This window comes from Macrobrachium nipponense, chromosome 27 (genome assembly GCF_015104395.2).
Source record: "Macrobrachium nipponense isolate FS-2020 chromosome 27, ASM1510439v2, whole genome shotgun sequence".
NCBI lineage: Eukaryota > Metazoa > Arthropoda > Malacostraca > Decapoda > Palaemonidae > Macrobrachium > Macrobrachium nipponense.
The window spans coordinates 20550069-20556068 of NC_087216.1; the positions used below are offsets into that span (position 1 = coordinate 20550069).

At 36.7% G+C, this 6000-nt stretch overlaps 1 protein-coding gene across 3 annotated transcripts in view; it reads right to left on the reverse strand.

Annotated features, from left to right (window-relative positions):
- LOC135200888 (uncharacterized) overlaps positions 1-6000 on the reverse strand; it is a 1536981-nt gene that overhangs the window by 1096446 nt on the left and 434535 nt on the right. The window lies entirely within an intron of this gene.

Below are 6000 nucleotides of genomic sequence, written 5' to 3' on the forward strand. Positions count from 1 at the left end.
CCGTCATTCTGAAACTCCTTCAAGAACCACATCGCATTGCTCGATGTGATGGCCCTTTCGCAATCATCACCAGTCTGTATCCTTAATGAGTGCTCTCTCTCTCTCTCTCTCTCTCTCTCTCTCTCTCTCTCTCTTCCGTTATCACCCTTCTGACCTTTTGGGACTTGTAAACAACACATATAGATTAAAATGGTTGTCATCATTCTGAATTATTTTCCAGATCACCTAAGCCTTTTCTCAGGAAAGGACATGTGCCACAATCATCACATTAATAAGTCTATACCTTTAATGGGTGAGTACTCTCTCTCTCTCTCTCTCTCTCTCTCTCTCCTTTTGGGAATTGTATACAATAATGATACATCGATCCCCTCCTCTCCCTACAACACGCAATGACCATTTCTACTCCTCCTGGGACTGTGGACGTAAAATAAAGAAAAAAAAAGTTACCAGTGTCTTGTTTTTTCATGGGGGAGGAGGGGCCAGAATTTATATGATGAAAACTATTTACAAGAAATCCTATCTTGCCAAAAGAAAGGAGAAATTTAGAAAAAGGCAAACATTCAATAAAATTGAAATACACGTTACGAAGCAATGGAGAGATTGAGGCTGTAAAGAAAAATTTATCAAAATTAAATCAATTATTCCTTCGTATTAAACGCTTCTGCAACAAAAGCCAAAATTAACATTCAATGATAGTTTTATTCTTCACAATGACTTTCAAATGACTGGAGAAGGATCGCTTATTTTTAACTCATTGCAAAGGATTTTTCAAACTTAACTAGTAATGATTCAACATTTTATTGAAAAATTGGCACTACACTGCCAAGTACTTGATGGTGATCGATGGATTCAAGCTTCGCATGTATCAATAATAATAAAACGTAATAGAAATTGAATGATTATCACATATAACAAATCATCCAACGAAACACATTGATACATAAATTTTTTTTTTAAATAAAACGAGAATTCAAAAGGCCAACATTTCTCGCAGACCCAGTTCCTGGGAAGGAGAGTCACGACACAAACGGATCCAAATGACTTTCTTGTCATTCCGAAATAGCTTAAAGGTCCCCCGCCCTAACTGGGCCCATGTCGTGTTGCAATCATCACTTAACAACCTTGTACCATTAATGGGTACTCTCTCTCTCTCTCTCTCTCTCTCTCTCTGTTTAGATCCTCGTCCTGACCTTTTTGATTTGTATACAATCGGCTTTTCTCAAGAGATACGTCAATATCCTCGTGTTCCTAAGACACGCAGTGTTTTCCAACTCCTAGAATGATCGATATTTAAAAGACAGTTTTCGTCCTGGAAGTTTTTCTATAACCCAATTTATAAGATGATAAGAAAATCTTATGGAAGCCCTCTTCCTGGAAACGACCTCTGACTCTCTCTAAGATCTAAATATAACTAGCTACACACGCACACACGTTTATATATATATATATATATATATATATATATATATATATATATATATATATATATATATATATGTGTGTGTGTGTGTGTGTGTGTGTGTGTGTGTGTATTCCATCACTTCTGCTGCACACAGAAGCATAAACAATACCATCATCACGTACTATTTTTCCCAGAGCTGAGTGGCAGGAAGGACATGCCACAAAATGCACAGAAAAACTGCATAGTTGTTATGTTAATGACTAACCATAAAGGTTAGATGGTGTCCATTAGAAACCCAGAGTAGTGCACACCGAGATAATTTCAGCATACGAATAAAGATCGCCTTCTGGCGTCTTTAAGCGATGGTTAACACTGAACTATACATTTCATTATGCAAAAACATAAACAAAGAAAATTATTCTAAATTGGGTAGACGTTTAAAGGCAAAACACAGTCCCTGAACGAATTCGATGCTAAGCATATTAACCTTAAATTTTACAGCGTCTTTTCCACAAAGAATAAGTGCGTGGAAGCAAAGCATATAATATATTTAACGAATTCTTTCCTCCTCTACCGCAACTAAATAAGTAAATGAAAATCCTTAATTCAGATTTCATTAAATAACTTTTTTTTGACGACTTCTTTAAGAATTTTAAAATTACCACGTGATCACTTACTAGGGTTAAAGGATTATACGATTATCAAATGACCAGTTATTTAGTGGTAAAGGGTTATACGATTATCCCACGTACAGTTGCTAAGCTTTAAAAGTTTATACGATTACCACATAACCAGTTAAGAAATCTAGATGATTATACTTATATCACATAATCAGTTAATAAATTTTAATGAGTATACGCTTATAAAGTGATATGTTTCAAAGCAATTCGAAGTCATTCAAAAGCAGATTTGTTATAATAAAAGTAAGCATCCATATGGAAAAACCACACTAACAAAAATAAAGACACCTTCCGTCATCTCCTTCGGCATTTTATTGCAACTACCCACTCTCTCACCAATATGAATACCCTCCTAATGAATGACTCTGATCTGACGAAATTGCTCAACGAACCATAATGGAACCCCGACAATGCAAGAACACGCTCAGAAATATCTTCGTGTAAAAATAGAGCAATCAAAGAGAAGCGACCACTTAGGTTCATTTATAGGACTCAAAGGAAGGATATTTATAGGATTCACGACAAGGACGTCATTCACTCATTCACGACGGACGCTCGACGAGGTGGGAGGCGAGAGATACTGGTCGGTGAAATGATCAAGGACAGTTCTGGAAACCGGGAAAAATACGGCAACTCATGAGAGGACAAATAGGTAGATTCTGCAGCTAAAAATGACATTGCACGAAGGGCCATTCATGGTATAGATTTCCCATGCTTTATTTGGAATTGGAATAAGAAAAATTAGGCTAAATGCCAAGAGCTTGGACCGAGAGGTCATTCACTGCTGAAAACAAGCTCATTCACTGCTGAAAATAATGTTGAAACAACTGTTAGAAGAAGGTGGAAAGTGAGATGGGAAGAAGGAAAACAGTAAGGAGGTACAGTAAAAGAAACGAAAGATGTTGCAGCCACGGGCGAAGGGACGCCCAAAGCTTTGTTTGAGACAGTCTTTCAAACTGATTAATTCGGGCCGTTCGCCATTACTTCAGGTAATACCTTCCCGGAAACACCCCCGTTGAGCCAGGCGAGACAAATGATCTCGTGAACGCACGCGCGTGCGCGCACACATCTCACAAGCGCCTAGTGCATGTCAGTTGGACCATCTGCTTGCCTGATTGCTTGCCTGCCTCGGGAGCCCACGCACTCATTCCGCACAAATTAAAACCTCCGAAGTCTCTTGGTGACATACCACTGAAAAAAGAATGCCAAGTCAGAAGAGTTCATTCCGAGGAGAAGAGGAAATACCCACTGACTCCTAATGATGGCTGGATAAAGGATCCCGGGAATGGAGCAATACGAGAGAACTTCTCAAAAGGATCGGAATGAAATGAAGTGCAGAAAGGAGAGAGGAGGAGGAGAAGGAACTACTGAAGGCTATTCTTGGAGAAGCATAAAACCATGCGACCAAACTTGCAAGGGCTACCACTCAATGCCCGTAAAATACTACATAATAAAATACAAACTAGTATTTAATTTTTTTATATAAACAGGTATCATAATCAGTGAAAAAAAAGAAAGCTGTACTGCTGTACTTTTCCCATTTAAAAAAAGAAGAATGTTTTGAGTACAACACTAATATCATTTCTCAGCAATACCACTGGTGACTGACGTCACTCTGAATGAACGAAAATGCTGGGTGAGTGACGTTTTTCTATTAAGTTCATTCTTTGAGGACTGTTTCTTAATTTTCGCAGAAAATATCGAGGAAAACGTAAACCGTTCATAAGTGAATGAATTAAAAAATAAGGAAAACCCCATACGAATTCAAAGCCGTCACAGCATTCACTATGACAATAACCTTATCCACAATATTTCTTCATTCAAGAAAAAACTTGGGATCGTAAAAGGCCCTTGACCTCTAAAGAGATCAACAATAACCTAACATTAATTAAGGCCAAAGCTAATTCAGGTACCTTTCTTAAGAAAACTTGACCCCGAAATTATTTCACCTTAAGTCAACCTACGTACATACTGTGTAAAGAAAGTTCCAAGATTTATACTTTATATCTTTGAAGTTCATAGATTTATACTATGGCCAAAAATAATGCTTTATATCTTCAAAGTTCCAAAATTTATATCTGTGATAAGCAGGCTTTATATCTTCAAAGTTCCGAGATTCATACCTGTGGCCAAAAATAATGCTTTAAAACTTTATGGTCAGAGCAGTCGTCTATCAGTCAGTCGAAGTATCTTCTTTTGGTTCTCCGACAGCCCAAATACCTGTTACTGGTGGTGGGCCAACTCTGCATATCAATGGAGGCAAGCCTTTCTCCAGGAGAAAACTGACTTTACTGCAATACTATTTTGTGTTCCCCTCCATGAATTCCTTGAAAGTTAAAATCCACCTATGAAGTATTCCGGTAAAAGAGTTAAAGCCCTCCTGCGAAGGCGAGATAAGACGCCGACGGGGGCCTGCCTGGTTCAAGTTGGACTTGAAATGACTTCACAAAGAACTTGACAACGCCCCCCCCCCCCCTCTCTCTCTCTCTCTCTCTCTCTCTTCTCTCTTCATGGAAGAATATAAATCTTTCATGACTAATCTATTAATTTTAAGGAATGGACATATAATTATTGTGACATAAAGACTATATTAGGTTTTTCTTTTCTACAGGAACTTTCCATATTACACGTTATACCTCTCCAATTATAAAACCATTTACAAACACACACACACACACACATATATATATATACATATATATATATATATATATATTATATATATATATATATATATATATATATATATATATATATATATATATATATAACATATAGTTGCTCAACAAACTTTAGTACGGTACGGATTTAGTAGAGATACCCATACCAATGATAAAGTACATTCATTCTGATAAGTATACAGCGAAAACTTTCGGGAATCTACTCGATTCTCCTTCTCAATATGTTAAGGATTTTTTTTTTTTTGGGGGGGGGGCAAATAATGATGTAGAATAAACCCCCTTTTGTGAAACATACCCTTTAAAGCAGTATTTTTTTTAACCATCTGGAAAACATAATTTAGATGCCTGATAATATTACTAATAGAATGGGATAAGTCATTTTGTTACTACTCTAGAGAAATATGTGGCATCCACTTTTTTTTTTTGCAATATCTGAATAAAATAAAATACCTACAAAATTTTAAAATAGCTGGAATAAAGCAAGAATAATTCCAGTCTTTTGGACCTTTTCCAATTGATATTTCTATTAAAATCTAAAATATTTATATAAAATGGACCTCTGAACCACTCCCACTCCATTCCTGACTGCTTGGGCTCCCGCCATTCCAGTTCGAGACCTGATCGTCTTAGGTAGCCGATTTCTAATCCTTTCGCACCTACCTACACATTTCCCTCGTTTCAAAAAAGAAGAAGAAGAAGAAGAAGTAGAAAAGAAGAAGAAGAAGAAGAAGAAGAAGAAGCTTTCAATAAAAAGCCTTGTATCTTTATTCACTTAAGTTCATTGTTTCCTGAAGATTTTTAAGTCGCCTACATTCATTCATTCCATTTCTTTCTTTCCTTGAATCTTCCACTGATAACCCTATCAACAGTCTGTACATGCGAGATGGCTCTCTGGAGTGAAATCATGCTGCAGAGAGAGACAATTTATCCAGTAAGGTGGTAATTAAATAAATACGAGATAACAGAGAATACAACCGATTCATCTGAATTCAGACGTAACCAGAGACACCGAATGAAATTGCTCCTCGCTGAAAGCGCAAGAATTTCCGCCTCATGAACAAACTTTTACAGTAAAATCTTGTAATGGTAAGAGTAAATTCACGTTTCTAGAAAAATTAGGTTCGTACATAGATGAAAATAATACATTGAACTGACATAATACAATCCAACAGCTTTGTCTGTTTGCTATTTCTTTTTAGGGGGAGAGAGAGGGAATTTTTTGGGGAGTCAATATATC